We start from the raw sequence: 12,401 nt of genomic DNA, 5'->3' as shown, positions 1-12,401 counted from the left end.
ACTTTTTAGCAGTTACGAATGTTTAGGTTCTATATCACATAATAGATAACCTACCTTAACTAATAAAAAAAGATTAATCTGGACTCTAAATTTTATTTATTTATTTATTTTAATTGGGGTATAGTTGTTTTACAATGTTGTGTTAGTTTCTACTGTACAGCGAAGTGGATTTCCCTGTGCTATACAGCAGGTTCTCATTAGTTATCTATTTTAGTGTATATATATCTATATATATAGATAGTGTATATATATCTATATTAGTGTGTATATATCAATCCCAATCTCCCAGTTCATCCCACTCCCTCCCTTCCCCCCTTGGTGTCCATACATTTGTTCTCTACATCTCTGTCTCTATTTCTGCCTCACAAACAGGTTCATCTGTACCAATTTTCTAGATTCCACATATATGCGTTATTACTTCTGAATGATCTAGCAAACTGGATTTAATGTTTTGTAGATTTTTTTTAAAGATTCATTTGTATACTAAGAATTCTGGATTTGCACATATCTCTTTTCCTAACATGTATGTCCCAAGTAGAAGTGTTTCCAATACCATGGGATCTAAAAGCAATGAGAGAACAAACAGTAATTTGTACATTGAAAAGTGGTAAATCTTGAAATTTCACACAATTCACAGTCTGAATTGAGGTGTATTGGTTATCATTTCTCTCTCCCCCTCCCTTTCTAAAGAAAATAGCTATGGGACTGAGTTCTAGAAACCAAGAATGGTAATTCCACTCTTCCTTTCACTATCTATTTGGCATGATGAACAGAGAAGTGGAGAGAACCTTAAACATTTATGTGATTTGGTTTCCTCATGTGTAAAACAGGGCATCTCATGACTGTTGTACAGTTAAAATAAAACTTTCTTGGCAAAGTCCTTTGATAAATCACTACATACTCAATGACATTGAGAAAGTAGAAATTAGCTCAGTCTGAAAAAGCAAAAATCTGCCCTGCCATTCATGAGGCTGGAATAACAGATACAGAGAAAAGCAACTGCAGAGTTAATAGGAAACAGTATTTCTCCTAAGAACTTGCTACTGCTGTAAAGTGTCATAACAGCCCTTCTTTGAATGACTATTACTAATCACTGAGAAACTCCATTGTCAAAATTCTCACACTGTCAGAAACTTGCTGTTTGAAATGATATCAACAAGAATAAAGCTTAGAGGGTCTAAGTTATTTTGATAAAGAGATGGCATTTTGATTTCCAATCTAGCTGTGGAGCTCCCAGTATGGGATTTCTGAATACAACGTTCCACATTTTCTTAACTTTGTTGTTTCCTAGTAACAGGACCCTGCATCAATTTCACAAGCCAGACCTGATCTTGGCCTCTTTACACACAACTCTGGCTTGCTTTGAACCTATCAAATCACTGCTTCCTATAAATTTTATTTAAACTCCACCTCCTCCCAAAACCTATAAAAACTCTATCTAGGGCTTCCCTGGTGGCGCAGTGGTTGAGAGTCTGCCTGCCAATGCAGGGGACACGGGTTCGTGCCCCGGTCCAGGAAGATCCCGCATGCCGCGGAGCGGCTGGGCCCGTGAGCCATGGCCACTGAGCCTGCGCATCCGGAGCCTGTTCTCCACAACGGGAGAGGCCACAACAGTGAGAGGCCCGCATACCACACACACACACACAAAAAAATCTAAAACTTGAATTTGCCAGTGGTTGATTTGAACCCTGTCTTTTTGAAAGTAATTAGATAACAGAACTGCTGAGGTTTTACAGATTTTTGACCAAATAATAACAATATTATTACCCAAGAAAGGAATACTTAGCCTTTGTGCTCCATAAAAGATAAAGAAGTGGAATATATTGGGTGAAAATTACTGTATAAATTCAAGGCTTCAGTATTGAATGCATAGGCATGACAATAGGTAATCAAAGAGATCTCATTTATGAGAGATCTCACTTATTCTAGGTGGTGATCTAGAGGCTCCTGGTCTCCTCTGCAGCCCTCCTTTCCAGTCATTGCTGCTCTCTGTACAAAGCAATCAGACCCTTTGGAAGTCTCAGTGTGTGGCCAAGAAGCCAACATAGAAGGAAATTCCTTAATAAGAAAACTATGGAAGACCAGGGAAAATCATGGAACTCCCTGCACTCTCATCTGCTCTTCAAATTCATCTGGCCCCCTAGGTTAATGTTGCTTTACTCACAATCACCAGAAGCTGAGAAAATTCACCCAAGATGGGCAGTTTTGCTATGTCTTGTTCTCTCTTTTCTCACACATCACTTTTCTGTTTCTTATCGTTCTCACTAACCCCTTCACAATTCTCTGCCTCTGTTTCTTGCCCAGGGCAACATTGGAAGATGGATCCCTGAATGAGTGTGTGGATCAGAGACCTCTCCCCTTCCTCCCTACTTGCCCACTCAACCACCCTTGCCAATCCAGAATCAGTTTTGATTGTTTCCATGAGTAATAAATAGATTCTAGTGTTTAAGCCATTATACATTTGTCCAAAACAGATGATGGGAACTCTCTAAAATACAAATTTAGTTTTTTGTTTATGAAAAATAAAGCAAAAAATTCAAATGAATATTTTGTAGAAAAATGTACATTTTGACATTGAGTTATCTTATTTGCTATGATACCTAATGTGTATTTCCAAATTAATTTTGTTCATAAAATCCATAGAAGAGAAACTGTAACTGCTTAATAAAAGTTGTAAACCCTGTAACAACTAACTCTTGCAGACGTGTTTGATTATTATTTCCCTTTCTTCCTTCTAAAGGAAACAGATGTTTGCTGAATTGAGATCTGATATCTAGGATACACATTCTGGCTCTGCCTTTAATTCTCCAAATGACTTTGTGAAAGATTCTTAAATAGTTATGTGCTTAAGTTTTGTCATCTATAAAACAAGGATAATGACAGTTATTCTGCCTACTCCTTAGTGATACTTTAAAGATACAAGGTATTATTTCCAAAATTATTTCTGAAAAATTTTGTAGATAAGCCAATGGTATGCTGAAGAATATCTGTCAAAAAGTCTATTATTTGGGTTTTTAGGTCTTTCTAAGTTATTCATATATATATATATATGTAAACCAGTCAAACATTACTTACCCTTTTTGTGATCTGCAGATGATAATGGTTGGTTGAGGCAGACATCAATCATCAGTTGAGGACATCAGTATGAATAGATATGTGGGGTGGTGTTTTTTTTTTCCTGACACCACCTCTGTGGGGTCTTTTCCAACACTAAATACATCATTCCAACACCAATCAATTCACCAATCAGCTCTCCAGCTCAGCCCTACAATACTGCCCCCCACTTCAGATGTCAACCACAAATGGGTCCCCAGGCTACCCATGTTTCTGCCTGGTAAACTACAAATGTGGGGGTTCCAACAAGCCCCCTTAGGTTCAAAAATTTGCTAGAATGACTCACAGAACTCAGGAAAGTGCTCTACTTATGATTACAGTTTTATTATAAAGAATACAACTCAGAAACATCCAAATGGCACAGATGTACAGAGTGAGGTGTGGGGGAGGGGTAGACCTTCCATGCCCTCTCCAGCACACCAGCCTCCCAGCACATCCATATATTCACCAACTCAGAGGCTCCCCGAACCCGGTTTAGGGGTTCTTATTGAGATTTCTTTATGTAGGTATGATTGATTAAATAATTGACCATTGGTGAATGAACTCAATCTCCCTCCTGTGTTTTTTCCCCAGAGGTCAAGGAGTGGAGCTAAAAGTTCTAATCTTCTAATCACATGGTTGGTTTTTAAAAGACACTCCATCACTCAGGAAAATTTAAGGGTTTGGGGAGCTCTGTTCCAGGAACTAGAGAAAGGGCCAAATACAAGTTTTTTATTATACTACCACAATAGGCATGATCATGTAAAAGGAAAATAAAATAACAAATATGCTAGCTTGTTTCTACTCTAACATCAATGCATGAACACACATATTCAATGAATAGGGCCCTGCCTACCACATTTCCCAAAGTGCCACATGGGGTAAATGCAGAGAATGGGTTCCCAGGATTAGCTGGACCATTGGCTGTGAAATGCACTCAAAGTAAATGCATCAGGAAACAGGAGCTCTGAATTCAGATGCCTGAGATCCTGCAGCCCAAAGCCGGCCATCCTCACCCTCCTCACCTGGCCCATGACTTGGTGCTGAGCTCAAGGCTTTGGGGGGCTCATCCTCATCACTGGATTCACCGTTGATCACTGCACAAAGGAACAAAACCCCTTACGAGTCTCAGTGTGGGGTCAAGGAGCCAGTGGGAAGCCCCATAATAGGGGGACACTGGGACAGATGTGGCAATTGTCATAACGCTTAGGCAGCGATGTCCCTCCTCCAGATGGTACCAGTCTTACCATTCAAGCCTCTGCCCTGCAGGTTACTTGTGCTCCAGTCACTCTCACTGTAACTTTTGGACATGAGTCTGCCTTCTCCCCCAGTTGCTGGCCTCCAGCATAAAGAAACCTTTCCTTTCCTACCAACACTTTTCTCTCGAGTACTGGCTTTTGAGCAGTGAGCAGCTGGACCTGAGTTCAGTAACATCACTGGACGCTGAGTGAGGACAGACGGCCACAGTGGGCAGCTTTGTGCTCTCCGTTTTCTCACTGCTCACACTCTTCTTCTTCCCCTTCCAGCCATCTCTCCCCATTTCTCTGACTCTGCTTCTCTTTCTTGTGGCTCATATCTCTTTGTTCTTCTCTCAATCTCTGCATGTTTGTCTCTCTCTCTGTTTCTGCCTCCTCTGACTTGATGTGTCTTCTGTCTCCCTACACTCTCTTGCCATCTTGCTCCGCATATCACTTAAGTATTTCTCCCCTCCTAGGTCTCGTGGTACTTTTGCATTTCCCCCACTTTCCTCTGTTGTGTGGGTAGAAGCTCCCCACACTGAGCACCAGGGTCTCCCTCTCCTGCATGCATCCCATGCTTGCTGGCCACTTCCTGCCACCTCCGCTGTGACACACATAATGTCACCACATCATAGATTCCTCAGCCAGCCTTACAGATTATTTCAGGTGTTTGGTCACAAGCTCTCCTCGCTTGCCAGTTAATTTTGGGGTGACAAGGTGAAACTGTCTTCTGCATATCCACCAGACCCACAATGTAAGATTGTACTAGATTTTTGCATCTGGATAGCTCTGCCCCTAGAATAAATAATGATTCGTGAAGAATCTTCATGTTTCCCCCTCTCACCACTTCACTTGAGAGGATCACTCTGGGTGCTGAATCTCACCCTCTTGCCTACCGCCTTGCTCTATGTTTATTGCTTTGTGTCTTTCTGTCTTCATTTCTCAAGTGTTTTTCTTTTTACCTTGAATTCTACCTCTTTGTTTTTCTCTTTTCCCTTTACCTGCTATTCTCATTCACTAACTAATAATGATCTTGGCTGAATTTTGTATTTATTCTTATGTTCTCTGTCACAAAGGTAACTTATTACATACATACATAAATATAATTCTCAGAATATTTTTGAAAACTGTCCGTATAAATACATCAGTAATGTTTGCCAAAACATGTGTCTTTTAGGGTTCAGAAATATGAGCCCCTTCATTCCTTGACAAATATTAATTGAGTTCTTATTATGTGCCAGGCACTGTGCTTTGTTCAGAGGACACAGCAAGAGCAAGACAGATATAGTCCCTGCCTTGAAATCACACAGTCTACCAACAGAGCACATACCAAGCACATTATCACGATGAAGCCTGAGTGTTGTCTCACAGCCAGTATGAAGTGTTCTGGGGAACATATAGTCCCATTCAAGAAACAGGAATGGCTTTCTGGAGGAAGAATCACATAAACAGGAGGTGGCCAGATTAGGGAGGAGATGAAAAAGGAAAAGGTCAAGAAAATAGACCCAAATAGAAGACAGGCAAAGCAATCCAAGCAAGTAAAAGAAGTCATCATGACTAGACTTGGAATGAGAGAATAGAGGCTGGAGAAATAGGAGTGTTTTTGTGGCCCGTGGCCTTGGAAGCCTCACGAAGGAGATTGAGTCAATCCACAATTCCAAGTGTTGTGAATGTCATTGGGTTTAGATAGGAAAGCAGAGTGGTATATCTGCACTTTTGCCACATCCATCAGCTGAAGTTCAAGGGAGAGTTGTCAGAAAACTGATTAGCATCATGGCATTAGAGACAGGATAATGGTCAGCCTGGAAATACTGCCAAGGTCAAGTCAGCAGGGCCACGTGACTGATGAGGGATGGGGTTGAGGGAGAGGAAGACTCACCAGAACTCTGGAGTTGGAGTTTCTTGCTTGAGAGAACTGGACAGTAATGACACTATTACTAAACAGGGAAATCTGGCAAGGTAGAAAGAGGAGGATCTAGTTTCATGGAAGACAGTGATGAACTCAGTTTTGGAAGCACTAAATTTGAGGTTCCTGAAACACATCCAAATGAGATGTCTTTTAGGCTCTTAGATGAATATGCTGAGAAGACAGATCTGGTCTGGTCATAAGTATGGGGGATCAGTCAGCTACAGTGTTGATGGAAGCCATAGATGGGTGAGACAGTCTGAACAGAGGCTTATTTTAATCTGAACAGGTTACAGATGTCACTTTGAAAAATGGGTTCACTTTACCCTGAAGATGGGGACAACTCCTTATATCAGAACCTTCTTTCCAGTGACTCTCTTTTCAAATCCTAAATATCTCAATGTGCCTCCTCTCTCTGTCAGGCTGACCTCTACCAATTTTCGTTCATTCTCACTTAGCACTTCTGTCTTCATGGTTTCATTGAGCCTCTCCCCCAGTTTCTCTTTCCTTGGTATTTACTTTGCCTCCTATGTTTCTTTCTCCATATAATTTTTATCAATGTCCCTTGTTCGAGTTGCCAGTTTATTTATCTCCTCTCTGCTATGTCTCTCACTTCCTCTCCTTCTGTCTCTGTTTTGCTAGGGCTTACCTGGACCCTCTGCCTGCCTCTTCTCTTTCAATCCCCATCTTCCTATGTACTGCCCTTGTCTCAAAGGCTGTGTCCCTCCATCACTAAAGTCCTCTTCTTGCGGCTTTGACCATACCTCCAGAGTCCCTTCCCCGACCTCTTCCCTTCTAAAGCTCTTCTACAGTGATCTCTCTCACTTGCCAACCTGACAGTCGCACACATTATTTGCATGTTTCTGTGACAACTTTTGACAAGTAGGATAAAAATTATCTCCCTGTCAATCCTCCACCAACCTGGAAAAGTCTGGATCTCATCCATTTAGGTAAAACCGGGCCTGCTCTTACAACTCATTATTTGATGGCCCAATCTATACTCATTTCTCTATGCTCATTCTTCTTATGTTCTCCACTCAGGACATCCTCCTCCACTGGCTTCAGCCCTCCTTTTCCTCTTGCCTCCTGGGCAGAGCTAGAGTGAGGCAAACAAGAGGCCTAAGACACCAAATTTAAAGATGCACTTACTGTCAGGTTCATGCAAGTGAATGTCTCTTTAAAGTCTGTACTGGAGACGCTCACATGCCTCACCCTGCTGGCCTCCCTCGTACTTTAGAAAGTAGCCAGAAGCTGGGCTCCTGTGTGTGCCCTATTCTCCCTCCACATAGTAACCTAAGCAGATAACTGGTGATTTAAAATGTCGGATTCAGTCACAGTTATCTTGTCTACCGTTCAGCAATAGGCTGTGAAATTCTTCTGACTTTCTCTCCTTTTTTATTCCAAGACCTTTGGATCCACCGGGCACTGAAGAGAGAAAAAGAAAGGAGAGACCAGAGCCAGTGGCCATGAAATACACTAAGGTGTTGTCATACTGAGATCTGAGGTGGGAAATTTCCTTGTGAAGGAGCATCCCTGCTCCAAGGACCCTACTGAAATCCAACCCCGTTCTCTTTCTCTCTGCTTCTCAATTTTCCACCAGGATCCAATCTCCAGGTATTGCTGCTTCTGCTTCTACACTACGAAGATCTTTCTGCATCTTGGTCTCCATTGGCTTCTGTCTCCCTGGCCTCTCCTGTGGCTACATGTTTCTGTCTCTCCCTTCCCTCCAGTGATGCTCTCCAGCTCAGCTCTGTCCTTGAATCTCTATTTTCTCTTCCCAACTCTCTTCCTCTACATGTCCCCACCCTATATATCAGGGTCCAATTCCATTCTCCCTGTCTCTGTGGTTTTCCCCACTCAACCCACAGAAACTAAAAGATGCACTAAAAATAGTTATATCGGTGTATCCTGACACTGGGAAGAGGGGAACAGGAAGTGCCAGCTTAATGAGTATAAGGTTTCCTTTTGAGGTGATCAAAATGTTTTGGAACTAGATAGAGGGGATGGTTGCACGACACTGTGAATGTACTAAATATGACTGAATTGTACACTTAAAATGGTTAACTTTATGTTATGTGAATTCTACCTCCATTTAAAAAAAAAAAGAATGCAGGCTCTGGATTCAGAATGTTGGGTCCATGTGATGCCAGGCCAACTAACTACATGACCTCTCTAGAGTTCAGTTTTCTTATCTGGAAAATGGGCATATAAGTAATACTAACCTCCAATGGCAGCCTGAGCACTAAACCCACAACTGCCAGAATAAATGTTCATTCAAGGGAGCTGTTAATAATGTGGTTGCTTTTACTGTGTCTTTACCCCTTTCTCCTCTGTCTTTCGTTTGCCCTCCTTCTTCCTCTCTGTCTCTCAAATACCCACATCCTCTCCTCCACGTCTCTACCACTTCCTCGCTTCTGTCTCTATATGACTGCCTTTCTCCTCGAATGTTCCTGCTTCTGAACAACATCCCCCATATTTAAATTGGTCCCTTCTTTTGCCATCATCAAGGGTCTCCTCTTTGACGTTGACCTTGGGCCCATAGTCCTCAGCCCTTCACACTTTTACACTGAAGGTCTCCTATGGAAGCTCGTAATTACACTTCAATTTTTATTCTACTTTCCAGGTTATTGGGCAGAAAACCTCTCTTGGCCACTTTTTGCTAACGTCTTGGATTCTACACGGAGTCAGGTCATTTTAGAATTGATACAAAGTAACACTCACCTACCTGGCCCATGATCCTCTGGTTTTCCATCTCCAGCATCACAGTCTCCCTTCCAGAGCTCAGTTCCTTTGTCTCTTTTTCCTCTAGTAACCCAAAAACAAAGGTTGTATCCCGTCATAATTACCTTGTTCACAGCTGGGCATTTTTGGTGTCTCTTCTCTATCACTTTCCTGGGGAAAATATTTGTCTTGGATCACTGAACAGAGGGGAATAAAATCATTAGAGTCTGCAGGCAAGTGATCGGGGACACCACTTCATAATTATATATCTGGACCACCCATGAACCCGTGTACTTCAGTGGGGAACCTCTGTCCCTTGGGCCACACTGAATCTCAGTGGCTCCTAACTCGGTATTGCTTGTCCCTTTCCCTGGGACAGCAAAGAGAAAAAAAAAACAAAGTCCACTGAAATCCTATAGGTGATAAGCCACTCAGGTTTTAAGGATGGTGGAGTAAGAAGGAGGTTATAAACAGTAATTAATCACCCAATAAGATGATCAGAGAGGAGTGAAAGCTTATCTCAGTATAAATTCTATAAATAGAATGTCTCTGAACCATACAAACCTTAGGGAAGAAACAGGGATTTCCTCTGGAGAAGGGCTAGGATCCTAGAGAGATCCATGTGAATAAAAGAGAAAGCACTAGAGCTTTAAAGAAGGGACTAGAAAAGGGGTGGGTTGGGCTTAAATGAGTCGGGGAGGATGAGTGGATCCCAAAGAGACAAACCAGAGAACACAGGAGCAACTAGATGGCTCCCAGGGGGCCCAGATCCCAGGAACACAGGAAGGACACTCTGAAGCCACAAGCAGGCAGTGCCTATGGCAGTACAGCAGGATGTCCCCACGACTTCTGGACCAGGGACCCAGGAGGCTGCCCCAATGAGGAGAGGCCAGGACACCAGCCCAGGGCCCCTGCAGCTAGGTGACCCAGCAAGTGTAGGAGGAAGGAAATAAACCAGGGAGCCTAGGGGGTGGGTCCCTGCCAAGAGTTTGGGGAGGAGACACCATGGGAGGCAGTGGAGCTCGGGCTGCCCCAGAGCTGATGGCAGGAGCACCTCTTGGGACAGTGCCTGCTAGGGGGTGAGACGGACAGGACTGTGAAAGCCATGGATGCTTTGTCTTCCCCAGGACACGGCTTCAAGCCCCAGCAAAACCAGATGGAAGGTACGAGAACAATGGCCCAAAGCTCAGAAAAGGCGAAGGTGTCCCAACGTGGGGTCGGGGACTTCTGCGAACATACAAAGGTGTGGACTGGGCAGCAGGAGAGATGTCGTGCCCTGGACCACAGGCCCCAGCCTCTCAACTTTGGTCGCTGACCCACGGCTCCCATGGACAGCAGGGTTTGAGAGGTGGCATCAGTGACCTGTCCCAGGGGCACATGGGTGGCAGCAAGTGTAGGTGTGGGTCACCCCAGCACCAGGAGCCCCAGAAACTAACACATGTGATGTGGATACTGGGCCCATGGAGGTGGGTTCCCACAGTTCATGGAGAGAACCAGAGCCCATGAGATGTGGGCAGAAAGGTAACTACCATCCCCTTTGTTCCCATGACCTGAGGACATCCTGTTTACAAATGTATTGACAAAGTATGTGAATTATATATCAATAAGGCTTTTAAACATTAGTGATTTGTGGGTTTCCCTGGTGGTGCAGTGGTTAAGAATCTGTCTGCCAGTGCAGGGGACACGGGTTCAAGCCCTGGTCCGGGAAGATCCCGCATGCCGCGGAGCTACTAGGCCCGTGCACCACAACTACTGAGCCCGCGTGCCATAACTACTGAAGCCCGTGTGCCTAGAGCCCGTGTTCCACAACAAGAGAAGCCACTTGAATGAGAAGCCCGCATACTGCAACAAAGAGTAGCTCCCATTCGCCACAGCTGGGGGAGGCCCACACGCAGCGGCAAAGCCCCAATGCAGCCAAAAAATAATAATAAATTTTTAAAAATTAGTGACTTGAAATTTTTGCCTAGCTGTTTGATTTCCTCTATTCCTTTCTCTAACTCAAGTATCAGTATAGAAATTAGATTGCTCTTATTTTCATCAGTGTACTATTTTCACAGATCAGTGCACTCTATACTTTATATTAGCTTATTTTTATTTTTTTTTCCTTGCTTAAGAACTGGTGTTACTTCCCTGTTACTACAAAAATTAAACTTCAATTCTTCCAGTTTAGGATGTCAGAACACTGCATAGTCTGCATGTGCAGAATCAGCCCAGCTTCCCTGGAATCCCCTCCTCACTCCCATGTTTTTCCACATGCTGGCTCTCCTTCTGGGCTGGGTGGGCTCTTGTGACTTCTCCATTCTTTATCTGGAGAGCTAATTCTTTGGCTTTGATAAAGTTTTCTGTGGAAATCAAATACAGTAAGCCCCCTATGTAGGAACGAGTTCCATTCTGAGAGTGTGTTCATTAAGTCCAAAAAAGGCTAGGTACATAACTAACACAATCAGCTATATAGTACTCTACTGTAATAGGTTTATAATACTTTTCACACAAATAATACATAAAAAACAAACACAAAAAGTAAAGAAAACATTTTTAAGCTTACAGTACAGTACCTTGAAAAGTACAGCAGTACAGTACAACAGCTGGCATCCAGGAGCTGGCATCAAGTGAACAGGCAAGAAGAGTTACTGACTGGAGAAGGGAGAGGAGGTGGGAGATGGTAGAGCTGAAGGGTCGTCAGCAATAGGAGATGGAGGGCAAGCTGCAATTTCACTCATGCCTGACGTTGATGGCACAGGTTCTGGTTCCTTGCTGGATTCAATTCTATCTATCCTCTTGAGAAAACGATCCAATGATGTCTGGGTAGCATCTCTTTTTTTTCTCATCATAGATGACACGGTAGCGCTGGATTACATTCTGAATGGCTGCTGCAACCTTCACGTACGGTTCTATATTCGGGTCCTGCACCTCAAAAACTAACAGTGCCTCCTCAAATAAAGAAAATCCCCTTGCTATTTCCTGCACCATGAATCTCTTCAGTTCTTCAGTTACTTCTTCTTCCTCTTGTCTCTCTTTGTCCTTTCTCTGGGCCTCCAATTCCATCAGGTCTTCATTAGTAAGCTCCTCATGTTGCACAGCAAGGAGTTCAATGAAGTCGTCCTCTTGCAGATCCGTAACCTCACACCAAGCAAAGTCAATGTTTTTATGGCCTTGTAGATGTTATACTCCTTCCAAAATTGTCGCAAGGTTGTTCCTGGTTCATCACTCACCTTTACTGCCTGACAAAAAGTATGACATGAATAATATTTCTTGAAAGTCGCTGTAACTCCCTGGTCCATAGTTTGGATGAGCTATGTAGTGTTCGGTGGCAGATGTACTACTTCGACGTTGGGATGAAAATAGTTGTCCATGAATGGGCCCAGAGCATTGTCAAGCAGCAGAAAAATGTTGAATGGGACCTCCTTCTCCAAGCAACATTTCCCTACCTCCAGGATAAAGTG

Source organism: Hyperoodon ampullatus (genome assembly GCF_949752795.1).
Source record: "Hyperoodon ampullatus genome assembly, chromosome: 8".
Lineage (NCBI taxonomy): Eukaryota > Metazoa > Chordata > Mammalia > Artiodactyla > Ziphiidae > Hyperoodon > Hyperoodon ampullatus.
Note: the sequence above shows the minus strand (reverse complement) of the source record.